At 38.4% G+C, this 13,163-nt stretch overlaps 1 protein-coding gene across 2 annotated transcripts in view; it reads right to left on the minus strand.

Annotated features, from left to right (window-relative positions):
- Positions 1-13,163, minus strand: part of LOC130908455 (guanine nucleotide exchange factor VAV3) — a 282,969-nt gene that overhangs the window by 14,773 nt on the left and 255,033 nt on the right. The gene's annotated exons all lie outside the window — the stretch shown is intronic.

Raw genomic sequence — 13,163 nt, forward strand, 5'->3', positions numbered from 1 at the left:
TATGTACGCTACGGTTCAAAAGTTTGGGGTATTTTGGCTTGCTAAGATTACACTTTCACAAGAGCATTAAATGCATTTAAAACTTTAATTAAAATACCAGTCCTTAGCCTCAAATAGTATAAAATAAAATAAAATAATTGAGGATCTAAGTAAAACAAAAGAACAGTTGGCTATCTTACCTAACAAAAGTCCACTAGTTTAAATGCTATAAAATGCTAACTTTTTTTTTTTTTTTTTTTTAAACAAAGCTCTTAACAACATGTTTAAACTAGTGGTGGGACTCGATTAAAATTTTTAATTGAGTTAATTACAGGGGCTGTAATTAATTAATCGAAATTAATCGCATTCTAATTGAAAACCATATATTGACAAAACAAATCATGTTCTCAATAAAAAAGCCTTTTTGAGCTTAACAACAAATTTATTGCTGTTAATATGTAATGTTATCAGCGAACAAATAGTCAAAGTGCTCATACAGCTATTCAGATTTCAAGTGTTTCAGGCACCCTGATTATTCATGTTCTTTGAAAACATTTTTCTTTAGATATGTAAACAGTTAAAAAACAGTAAGTAATTAACTACTTTCCAGTGCGTAGTATAAAAGATAAAACTATGAGGCATAAAATATTGCCAAACATTTTCTATCAAATAGTGAAATGTAAACACTGATAATAAAACTGCAAGAAAATAACAATTAAAGTGCAACACTTCAACATTAAGTTTTTTAACAATCCGTACCAATTGTTGTGACTTTTCGTTCAATCTCCCAGGACTCGGCTACCGGAAAAAATGGTCTTCACAGTTTACTGCATAGTGTTTGTCATTGGCTTTTTGAACAGTCAGAACGAAAGACGCCAAATGCCATTCATTGTTGACGACTTGTATTGTATGTGCGGTCACTCCGAGATAGTTGGAATTGCTCAAGGAAGTCCAGTGGTCCCGTGTCAAAGCAACATACTCGACAGACTTCAATATGTCTTCTTTGGTCTGCTTTTCGTCATTGTATAGCAGCTTGCACAGACGCCGGCCGAGGTGGCCCGCCGGGGGCAGCTGCGACCACCAAGCCGAACCCGCCGGGACCCTCGCTGCCGCCGCGCTCTGGTTAAAGGGCAGGCGGGGAGAGGTGGGGCGAGGAAGGCGTGTGGCCGCGTCGGCAGCTTGCACAAAACGATGCTCTTGTCCATTGTCACATCAGGACGCGTTTTATAGGGAAAAACTAGGCCCTAACTGTCCAAATAAAACGTCATCTCCCATCACTGATACTGTTAGCGTTTGTTTGTGTGCGTCAGATTTACCGGCGTAAAATGGAACTGAAACAATTAATCGCTTCAAAATCTTTATAATTAATTAATCAAAAATAATGCGTTAAAGTCTCAGCCTTAGTTTAAACAGTTATTCCCACAAAAACTGCTAAATATACTTCTTAACTAAAACACGAATGCATATACAAACATATTAGCTCAAACAAAGACTTACAAACTTATGTTGGTCTTAACAGGGAGCAGCTGGATTCAGTCATGTTAGACGAGTGATGGCATATTCACTGTTGCCACTGAAGGGCAATGTAACCACCCAAATCAATACAATTAAATGCAACACTTTCAAAACAAATCATGACAACGTCACTCTAATTAAACGAATACTAAAAGCAACTACATTTGATTCAAAGCTTTTGTCTACGGTAATCGAATTACTCGAGTTAATCGATTAATCGTTGCAGCACTATCAAATCCTTCATTTTTTATGGTGCTTTCTAGACGCTATGTGATTGATCAGGCCGGCGTGATGATTGAATGGCAAGAGTGAGTCTAATTAGTATAATGGAGTCATGTGAATATAGTTACGACGTCTCATTGGTGAAACTCGTGGAGCCACCATTAGCATCTCTGCCAAAAAAAAGTAAAAACTAATATGTAGGAAAAAAAAGAAAAATGTGACAACTAGTGTAGCACAAAGTAGTGGAGTAAGAGTAGCGTTTCTTTTTCACAAATTTAGTCACGTGAAAATAAAAGGTATGGGTTACTAAAACTATTCTTAGAACTACAGTTTTCTCAAAACGTTACTCTAGTGAATGTAACGGAGCAATTGTAACACGTTACTACCCACCTCTGAGTCTCTGGGTTACAACGTACCTGACTTTGATTTCGACTTTATAACGCCGGAGTCTCGTCCGCCATTTTGTCTCCAGTCACTTATTTATTTTTCAAAATAATGTTGACTTTTGTTTTGTGATGCATGCTTTTATTTTGGTGCAGGAAGCAAAGAGCAGGTAGTACTTATACACGCGAGTAAGAGCGTATGTACTAGAAACGAATACTCGAGCAACTCGAGTAACTCGAGTTAAAAACTGATCCGAGTAATTTTATTACCTCGAGGAATCGTTTAATTTTGCCAGCTCTAAGCATCACGTTTTGCCCGGACTACTTTTAATGCGGGACAACGCGCTGATGTCACATGCGTAGAGGAAGAAGCCATAGGACAAAAAAAAAAACCTTACTGCAGCCAACAGCTGCTACAAACTACGCCCGCATGATGCTAGTGCGGTAGCAGGTAGTGTCCGATGTGTCTCATAGATATCGCATGCATTTAGAACTAGATGCGAAACGACAGACTCGGCTGCGTCTGGGCAGCGTTAGTAAACAACCACCATCTTTAAGCAGTAGACTTCTCAGCGCTAATAAATAAAATGTTACTGTCACTCGCACACGTAACATTAGCCCTTCAGAGGGCTAGGTTTCTATTGATTATGACCACTGTCGATGAGTGGCTAACGTGTCTTACATACAGGCTTTATTTAATCTGTAAAAACACAGCGCTGTAGGGTGATGAGGGTGTAAAATTAAAACATAATAAAGCTAACTGTCAGTTTTAGCTCAGTAGTCATTGCTGAATAAAACACCAACTAGCACTGGTCCCTAATGTGCTCCAATACAGCAGGTATCATACATTTATTTTGAACACTGCAAAAACTCAAAATCCTATCAGTACTAACGGTTTAGACTAAATTAAAACTTAACTAGAACTTAAAAATAGCTTGACACAAATGGAAATTCAATTGAAACACGTGGGAAAAACACATAGCTTTCAAGCGATGTGTGTTATCAAGCGTAATTACATTTTCAGGTAAGAAATAGATTTTTTTTTAATAAGATCTCGAAGTTTTTTGAATGAAAGCAGTGATTTTTTTTTTCTAGTCACACCTGAGATGCAATTGTTGGCTGTTTTCAACAATGTACATCGAAAATAAAGACATTGATTGACTGAAAATGGTTCAATATTGGATTAAATGTCTTTTTTTTCTCATGTATATTTATAATTGCTCTTTACCTAAAAAAATGTTTTATCCAATTACTCGATTGATCGATAGAATTTTCGGTCGATCACTAAAATGTATTTGTGTACAGGAAGAAGAGTGCACGCGCGCACACAAGGAAGATTGCATTTGCTCAAACGAACAAGTCACGCAGCAGAGCGAGAGAGAGAGGGGAAAGATTACAGCTTCAAGCCTGCACGCACATTTGTTGCTTGTGAAGCATCCACAGAGGCAACACCTGTATATAGCACCTTTTGTACTGTTTATTGTGCGTTTGCAATTGTGGTCTTGATGATGATGTGCGGACGCAAACTGATACATGCTAACCATTTGTGTGGATTGTTATTGCTGTATCAGCAGCTAATTATAAACGCAAATTTAAATTGCTGTTATTGAAGATGAAAATGATTTAATTTAATTTTTATCTTAGTTTCAGTCTGCATGTGTTGATGTCATGAGCAGCTGAATAAAGTAAGCAAACCACACGGATGTCTGACATCATTTCTGTGCTGTATAGGCCGGACTTAGCTCCAACGTCTTGGCGAGGACAGGACAAATGACGTATAATCAGGGTGAAAGTGGGCCAGAACAGTCAGGAAGGCAGTTCCTGTATAAGATTCAGGACCAGAACGCAGTTCCGGTATAAGATTCAGGGCCGGAATGCTGTTCCCGTATAAGATTCAGAGCCGGAATGCTGTTCCGGTACATGGTGCTTTGATTCCAAAAATATGACGGCAAATGTCAAAACGCTATGTAAAAAAAAAAAAAAAATGCCAAGCTGCCACACATGAATTTCATCTCCAAGAAGAAAACAATCTACCAACATAGCTCTGATTGGTTCAAATGTGAATGTTTTCTGGAACAGCAAAAAAAAAAAAAAAAAAAAGTTGTTGAATTAATGCGACAAAAAAAGGGCAATGCAACATATATGGATCAAATCTTTAAGAGCAACGAAAGAGTTGAGGAGGCTTATTTTTTCCTATTTAATTTTATTTGCTCTGATGGGGAGGTTCAGAACATCTTAGCTGTCAATGTGCACTTTGGACTTATATTTGTTCATTTGTGTTAGGCTACTTATTCATTTCCTTATGATTTAAAAAAAAAAAAAAAGTCAATGTTTGCGCGATCTTCAAAATATATTCCATTTCACTCTGCATGATATGTCATTTGTACTTCTTTTTCTGAATGTACTGTATGTTACTTATATTATCTTTATTTTTTATTATTATTATTATTATTATAAAAAAAATGAAATAAAAAAAAAAAAAGCAAATCTTTACATTAACTTTAATTTTAATATACATCCTATGTTCTTAAGTAGTTAAAATTGAGATTTGGCATTTAGTATGTGAGGAAATGAGGGAAAATAAAAATTAGGAGATGAAGGTTGGGGTAATTGCTGTTTTTGTTAACTTTTATTTTGCAAATCATTGAAAAAATACAATTTTGAATGAAAATCAGTCTTCGTATGTGTTATAGAAATAACTGTGCTAAAACAGTTTTCTTTGCCTTTCAGTAGTTTAAGTGATTTGACCCCCCCCCCCTCCCCCCCAAAAAATGAGAGAAAAAAATAAATAAATACAATATCTGGCTCCGTGGCGACCTTCACGTCGGGGAGTTCTGGCAAGAAATTCTAGCCACTTTCACCCCTGCATATAATACATGTTTTTGGATAGATGTTTTGAGATTTGGGCATACTTAAAGCAACACTAGGTAACGTTTGGTCTATTTTAGCGACGCAGGTGGACAAAAGCTGTAGTGTTTTGCCTTAAGTAAGACTACGTTTCCCATGAGGACCAGTGCACACTGTCGTAAAATCCTGACCTCCTGGTCGTGCAGATGGATTAAACGAGATTTCTATTTTCAGTGGCTTTATGAAGGATGAATCGTAATGAGGAAATGAATCCAGTTGTGGCTAAACAATAGCATATAAAGGAGATGTCATTCAACTAGTTGTCAGTCAACATATCTTCACAAATGTTATGAAAATATTTTATAAGGGTGTAAAATTTATTTAGAGTTGCTTTAAAGGGTTAATTCCGACTTGCGCAGAAAGGTAACATCGTAGTAACGGAACTCGTTCATAACTTGGGGACTACCTGTATATCCTTATCACTTTAATGCGTGTCACTGATTGCGATGACAACATTTCGACAGCACATTTCTCTCCTTCAAAAAGACAAACACTGTATTTAAAAAATAAATTAAACAGCAACATACAAACCAAAGGCCGACTGCATTTATATTTTGTTTTCCACTATTCCAAAAAGAAGCTACAAACATTGATCCAATTATAAAGGTGCTCTGCTGTTTGTGCCTTGCAGGGAAAACCTACTTAAAAGAGTTGCTGGTTATTATCGACATCTTTGTGTGGGAGAAATAAAAAATCCGACACAGGAAATGTGGCAGACGTGGAAATGGGTAAATGGTAAAGTGTAAAAAGATGACTTTTGCTACAAACCTGCGCATACAAGCTATATTAGAGCATACGCAGTATTTATTTTAAATGTATAGTTACACTGTACAGTGCTGGCCAAAAGTGTTGGCATCCATGCAATTCTGTCAGATAATGCTCAATTTCTCGCAGAAAATGATTGCAATTACAAATGATTTGGTATTAATATCTTCATTTATTTTGCATGCAATGAAAAAACACAAAAGAGAATTGGGGGGGGGGGGGGGGTAGAAATAATCATTTGACACAAAACTCCAAAAATGGGCCGGAAAGTATTGGCACCCTCAGCCTATTATTTGGTAGCACAACCTTTAGACAAAAACAATGCGAACAACCACTTCTGGTATCTATCAGTGAGTTTCTTCAAATGCCCTGCTGGAATTTTAGACCATTCTTCTTTGGCCAACTGCTCCAGTTCTCTGAGATTTGAAGGGTACCTTCTCCAAACTGCCATTTTCAAAATCTCTCCACAGGTGTTCTATGGGAGTCAGGTCTGGATTCATTGCTGGCCACTTTAGAAGTCTCCAGTGCTTTCTCTCAAAGTCTTTTCTAGTACTTTTTTAAGTGTTTTTGGTCATTGTCCTACTGGAAGACCCATGACCTCTGAGGGAGACCCAGCTTTCTCACACTGTGCCCTACATTATGCTGCAAAATTTGTTGGTAGTCTTCAGACTTTATAATGCCTTGAACACGGTCAAGCTGTCCAGTGCTAGAGGCAGCAAAGCAACCTCAAAAGATCAGAGAACCTACGACATGTTTGACTGTAAGAACTGTGTTCTTTTCTTTGAAGGCCTCGTTTTTTTGTTGTTTTTTTTTTTTCCTGTAAACTCTACGTTGATGCCTTTTTCCAAAAAGCTGTACTTTTGTCTCATCTGACCAGACAACATTCTTCCAAATCGTTTTTAGCTTTCTCAGGTAAGTTTTGGCAAACTCCAGCCTGGCTTTTTAATGTCTCTGGGTCAGAAATGGGGTCTTCCTGGGTATCCTACCATAGAGTCCCTTTTCATTCAGATGCCGACGGATAGTAAGGGTTGACACTGTTGCACCCTCGGACTGCAGGACAGCTTGAACTTGCTTGGATGTTAGTCGAGGTTCTTTATCCACCATTCGCACAATATTTCATTGAAATCTCTCGTCAATTATTTTCAATTCAATTTATTTTCCGTCAGTTTATTTTCCTTCCACATCTAGGGAGGTTAGCCACACTGCCATGGGCTTTACACTTATTGATGACACTGCGCACGGTAGACACAGGAACATTCATGTTTTAAAGATGGACTGGTAGCCTTGAGATTGCCCATGCTTCCTCACAATTTTGCTTCTCAAGTCCTCAGACAGTTCTTTGGTCTTCATTCTTTTCTCCATGCTCAATGTGGTACACACAAGGACACAGGACAGAGGTTGAGTCAACTTTAATCCATTTTAACTGGCTGCAAGTGTGATTAAGTTACTGCCACCACCTGTTATGTGCCACAGGTAAGTAACAGGTGCTGTTAATTACACAAATTAAAGAAGCATCACACGATTTTTCAAAGGGTGCCAATACTTTTGTCCGGCCCATTTTTGGAGTTTTGTGTAAAATGATCATGATTTTTTTTTTTTCATTGCAAGCAAAATAAATGAAGATATTACTCCCAAAGCATTTGTAATTGCAATCATTTTCTGGGAGAAAATGAGCATTATCTGACAGAATTGCAGGGGCGCCAATAATTTTGGCCAGCACCATAAATATATAGTTACACCGTACTGTATATCCGATAAACTAGTTAAAAAATGCAATTTGCAGCAGTTAATGTACTGTGTCATACTGAGGGTTTTTTCTTAAATTTTACCTCATTTAGCTACACGAGACGTGCTTTATCATCTGCATTTTATGATACAGCTCTTAAATCTGATCTCATTATTTGGTACAAAGGTACTCAATGATGTGTCTAACAAGTGTATACTTTATGTAACAGGGCCAAACTTGCATGACAACTACAAGTCAATTGTTTTTTCATCATCGAGTCAACATTTGTCCTTACTAATGGCAGATAAATGACAGCACTTTATGAGAAACATGCTGTTCTCAACACTACTTGCTGGCAAGTTAACTGGCCCGCGTTATTGGTATGCTGTAAAGGGAGATGAGGCGGCAAGCGCTGCTGCTTTTTGAAATGAGTACTAATCAGCCCGCTGAGAGACAGTGCCGCGGTCTCTAACAGAGTCCAGATACAAAGCAGCAACGGGAAGCACGGCCATCCACTTCAAACAAAAAGCAACAGCACCCCTGAATCCAATGTGCTTAGTTATGGTTTAGTGGTTTTATATTATCCATTTTTATTTACCTATTTATTTTTATAAACCACACTGAAACACTGGTTGATTAGAAGAGCACTCATAAACACAAAGCAAGCACAAAGCTTAGAGAATAAACGGAATCAGTGACATCTTTGCATATGAACATTAATTTGTATTTTAGCTTCGCCTGGGCACACTTTGCAACACTGTCAGCTACAAATTGGCCTTGCCATCTTGTGCACAGTAACTCAAACAGAGCATTAATTAGCATTTATGCTCAGCTTGAAGAAAGTGGAAATAAACAAAGAAAATGTCCGCACCAGGACAAAAACACTAAAATCGGAGTGCGTGCAACAAGCCAATCTGTTTACATTTGTATTGCCAACAACGTGACCGTCAGCATGGCATCCCTGATCACCAGAGATGTGTAGTAACGAGCTACATTTACGCCGGTACATTTACTTGAGTAAAGAGTTGAGAAAAATGTACTTCTTAAAGTTTTTTTACTCAACCATACTTTTTACTTTTATTTGAGTAGATTTGTGACAAAGAAACGCTACCCTTACTCCGCTACTTTGGGCTGTACGTTTCCTCTTTATTCTACATGGTAGATGTAGGATCCAAGCCCTTAAAACCGACTAGGGCTGCAACTATCGATTATTTTAGCAGTCGATTAATCGATGAAGTAGTTAGTTCGAACAATCGAGTGAGCGGATAAAGAACGTAAAGAATTACAATACCTGAGCTGAGCCTCAAACAGTAAAATAAATGAGGGTCTATGTACAACAAAAGAACAATTGGCTAAAGTTTGCTAGCTTAAATGCTATAATATACTGAGGTTTTTTTATTTTTATTTTTTAAACAATGCTCTTAACAAATGGTCCAGACACGTATTCCCACAAAAAAAAAAAAAAAAAAAAATTGCCAAATATACCTATAAACCAAACTATAAATGCGTTAATAAACAAAAAAAAACAGCTCAAACAAAAACTTTGCTTATGTTGGTCTTAACAAGGAGCATCTTGATTTAGCCACGTGAAACGAAGCAGACTAGAAGGCAGTGTATCCACCCAAATCAATAAAACTAAATGCAAACACTTTCGAAACAAACCATTACAACGCCACTTTAACTAAACGAATATTCGAAGCAGCAAATTTTAATTCGAATCTTTTTTTTCTAATCGAATACTCGAGTTAATCGATTAATCGTTGCAGCACTACGCTATCCTCTTCCTTCTCCCTCGTACCCGCGAGACAGCGGGGAAGAAAAACTCTCACACTGCTCCTTACGTATTCGTTCTTTAATACAACAAAAACAATCCACCGACATCCAAAACGCAAACAAAAGAGCAACTGAGAGATGGATAGAAAGAGAGAATGTAGAAGAACGTAGATCAAAAAAATTATCTCTATCCTTAGTACTTCCTGCCGTCACGCCGACTCACTCCTCCAAAACAACTTAGTATACATCCCCTAGCAAAAAGTATGGAATCACCAGTCTCGGACGAGCACTCACTTAGACATTTTATTATGTAGAACAAACTCAGATAAAAAGCTTGAAAAAATGAATTATTTCAAAAGTGCAACTCCTTAGCATTCAGAAACACTAAAAGAAACTAGGCCTGCAAGCAGGACTGAACAGGCCCTCGCAATCTAGCGCAACTCAGACGTCTCGCAACTCGGACAATGTGCAAGTCAGGGTGGTGGTGGATCGTCCTCTCTAATCATCTCATTAGAACCTAACATGCTCGAAAGTCGCCTCTTTACATTCACACACCTAAGAGATAAAAACCCCTATTGGAGAGACTACTACAAAAAAGGAGCGAATAAAGGGTCGTCACTGCAACAGACAGAGACATGTGGACATGGGTCGTAAAATAAGTATTTCAAAAGGTCTTGAAACTACAAAGACCAACCTGAAAAGAACTGGACATATATTAGAAAAATGAGTGACTTTCTATTGCCACTAGTTAGCGCTGTAGGGTTGATGCAAATGACCCCTACAGGACCCTTCAGAGTATGACTCAACAATCACGAGATGTTTGGCGCAGATATGTTGTAGAAGTTATGACTGTTCAAAACTTTTGGTGAGACGAAATGGCTTCAGTCATTTTTACTTCTCCTGTTGGACTCTTCTGCTTCAACCAAACCTCAGTATTTTTCATCAGGCACCTGAACACATGTCTTATGGCTCCCCTGATGCAGGTTTCAGGTGAATATATTTTTTTCCTTGGAGGAGGAGCCTGTTTAGTAAAAAAAGGCATTTCCTGTTCCCACTAGAGGGCGCTAGGCCTCATGGGTAATGTTTCAATGCACTCGTGTTAAGGGTGGGATCCCGCACATACATGCCAGATATGAAAATGATTGAACGTTGTGTCAAGGAGCTATTAGTCTTTTACTGAATTTGTCATTTTGCCGAAAAAATGGCCAAATTTGGCACAAAGCACAGGTCAGACCCTTTAATGAAAACGCACCATTTTGAAAATGTTTATATCTCCTATGTCTCCTGAATAGTCTAACCAATTTTGAAGATGATCTAACTAACTCCCTCTGTGACAAGGTCTCAAATGTGCACCCTGTTAATTGATAAAAATTTCACATTCGATCCAAAATACCCGATTTCCTGTTGGGTTTGGGATATAGGTTCAAGAGACTTTTTGGAGCAGTTTTGCACAAGGTATCGACTCCCCAAATTTCATTGCTCTACGTTTAAAAAACCTAATAGGAAACGCCTTTTTGAAAAATTCAAGGGAGTGCCACTGAGCCATTTTGTTACTTTTTTGTAACGTTGCAAGATTATCGAAATCCATGCGAAGCCGCATGTATGTGCAAAATTTGGTGAGTTTTCATGTATGTTCAGGCCTCCAAATGTAAAATATACTACAAATGGATAAAAATTTCACATTCGATCCAAAATACCTGATTTTCTGTTGGATTTGGAAAATGGGTGCAAGAGACTTTTTGGAACAGTTGTGCATAAGGTATGGACTCCCCAAATTTCATTGCTCTACGTTAAAAAAACCTAATAGGAAACGCCTTTTTGAAAAATTCAAGGGAGCGCCACTGAGCCATTTTGTTACTTTTTTTGTAACGTTGCAAGATTATCTAAATCCATGCGAAGCCGCATGTATGTGCAAAATTTGGTGAGTTTTCATGTATGTTCAGGGCTCCAAATGTAAAATATACTACAAATGGATAAAAATTTCACATTCGATCCAAAATACCTGATTTTCTGTTGGATTTGGAAAATGGGTGCAAGAGAATTTTTGGAACAGTTTTGCATAAGGTATGGACTCCCCAAATTTCATTGCTCTACGCTGAAAAAACCCAATAGGAAAGGCCTGTTTTAAAACTCCTTTCTGTTGCCACTAGTTGGCACCATAGAGTTGATGCAAATAACCCTTACAAGGCCCTTCAGGGTATGACTCTCAACAAGCACGGGAAGTTTGGCGCAGATATGTTGTATATCTGCTGAGCTATGACTGTTCAAAGTTTTTTGCGAGACAAATTGTTGACGGTCATTTTCACTTTCCTGTTTGGTCCCCTCCGCTTCAACGAAACCTCAAAATTTTTCATCAGGCACCTGAACACAGGTCTTAAGGCTCCCCTGATGCAGGTTTGAGGTCAACAGATTTTTTTCCCTTGGAGGAGGAACCTGTCTCGTAAAAAAAGGCATTTCGTGTTCTCACTAGGGGGCGCTAGGCCTAATGGGTAATATTTCAATGCACTCGTGTTAAGGGTGGGATACTGCACATACATGCCACATATGAAAAAGATTGAAGGTTGTGTCAAGGAACTATTAGTCATTTACTGAATTTGTCATTTTGCCGAAAAAATGGCCGACTTTGGCACCACGCCCAGGTCAGACCCGTGAATGAAAACGCACCATTTTAAAAACTTAAGATCTCATATGTCTCCTGAACAGTCCCACCAATTTTGAAGATGATCCAACTAACTCCCTCGGCGAAAAGGTCTCAAATGTGCACCCTGTAAATCGATAAAAATTTCAGATTCGATCCAAAATAACCGATTTCCTGTTGGGTTTGGAATATGGGTGTAAATGCTTTTTTGGAGCGGTTTTAGACAAGGTAAAGACTCCCCAAATTTCGTTGCTCTACGCTGACAGACCCTAATGTTATAGGCCAATTTTAAAATTTCAAGGGGGTGCCACTGAGCCATTTTGTTGCATTTTTTTGCAACGTTGCAAAATTATCGAAATTTACAATTTTCCGCACGTATGTGCAAATTTGTTTTCATTTGCCCTGAAATCAATAAATAAATAAATAAAATAATCCTTTGCAAAACAATAGTGCCTTCGCACGCTTAGTGCTCGGGCCCTAATGAATAAAAACTTTGTGGTGGTCAGTAAATGTTACTTTTATAGAGCAAGTGCAGGGAAATAAATATAGAATCACTCCATTCTGAAGAAAAAAAATATGCAATCACTCCATTTTGAGTAGAAAATACAGACACACCTAGTCAATTTCCTTTCCTCAATTGGGCCCCTGCCTCAGATTAGATCTGCTCATTAGTCATCAGTTAAAACAGTGCAGTTATCACACTTTGAAGGGCTGCTGGACCAAGTGGATTCACAAGAATCATGGCTCCAGCAAGACAGATGTCTCTTGAGACCAAAGAGAGGATTATCAAACTTCTTGAAGAAGGTAACTCTACACGTATGGTTGCCAAAGATGTGGGCTGTTCACAGTCAGCTGTATCAAAAATCTGGACCAAGTACAAACAGCATGGCGAGGTTGTTAAAGTTGAAAGGGATAGTTACCTTTCTCGCAGACACTGTATAACTGTTTGCATTAGTCTAACACATTCATTGTTGTAAAGCATTTAACTATAGTTTAGGCAGACTTCACTTCATGCCCTTTGACACAGTAAAGGGGACCAACTTATCAGCCCTCGCCTGATAAGGTAAGGAGAAGACGTCAGTGACTCTTCGGTGGGTTCAGAACACCCTCGCCCTACCAAGATAACAAGTTGATAGCTCGGTGCCAGAGACGTCAAGACATGCGTCGGTTGCAGTGGCAACCACGACCCAGCCACGAAAGATGACACATGAACTTTACAGCCCAAACCTGCCACAGAAATATTATCCCAACACAG

Source organism: Corythoichthys intestinalis, chromosome 20 (genome assembly GCF_030265065.1).
Source record: "Corythoichthys intestinalis isolate RoL2023-P3 chromosome 20, ASM3026506v1, whole genome shotgun sequence".
Classification (NCBI taxonomy): Eukaryota; Metazoa; Chordata; class Actinopteri; order Syngnathiformes; family Syngnathidae; genus Corythoichthys; species Corythoichthys intestinalis.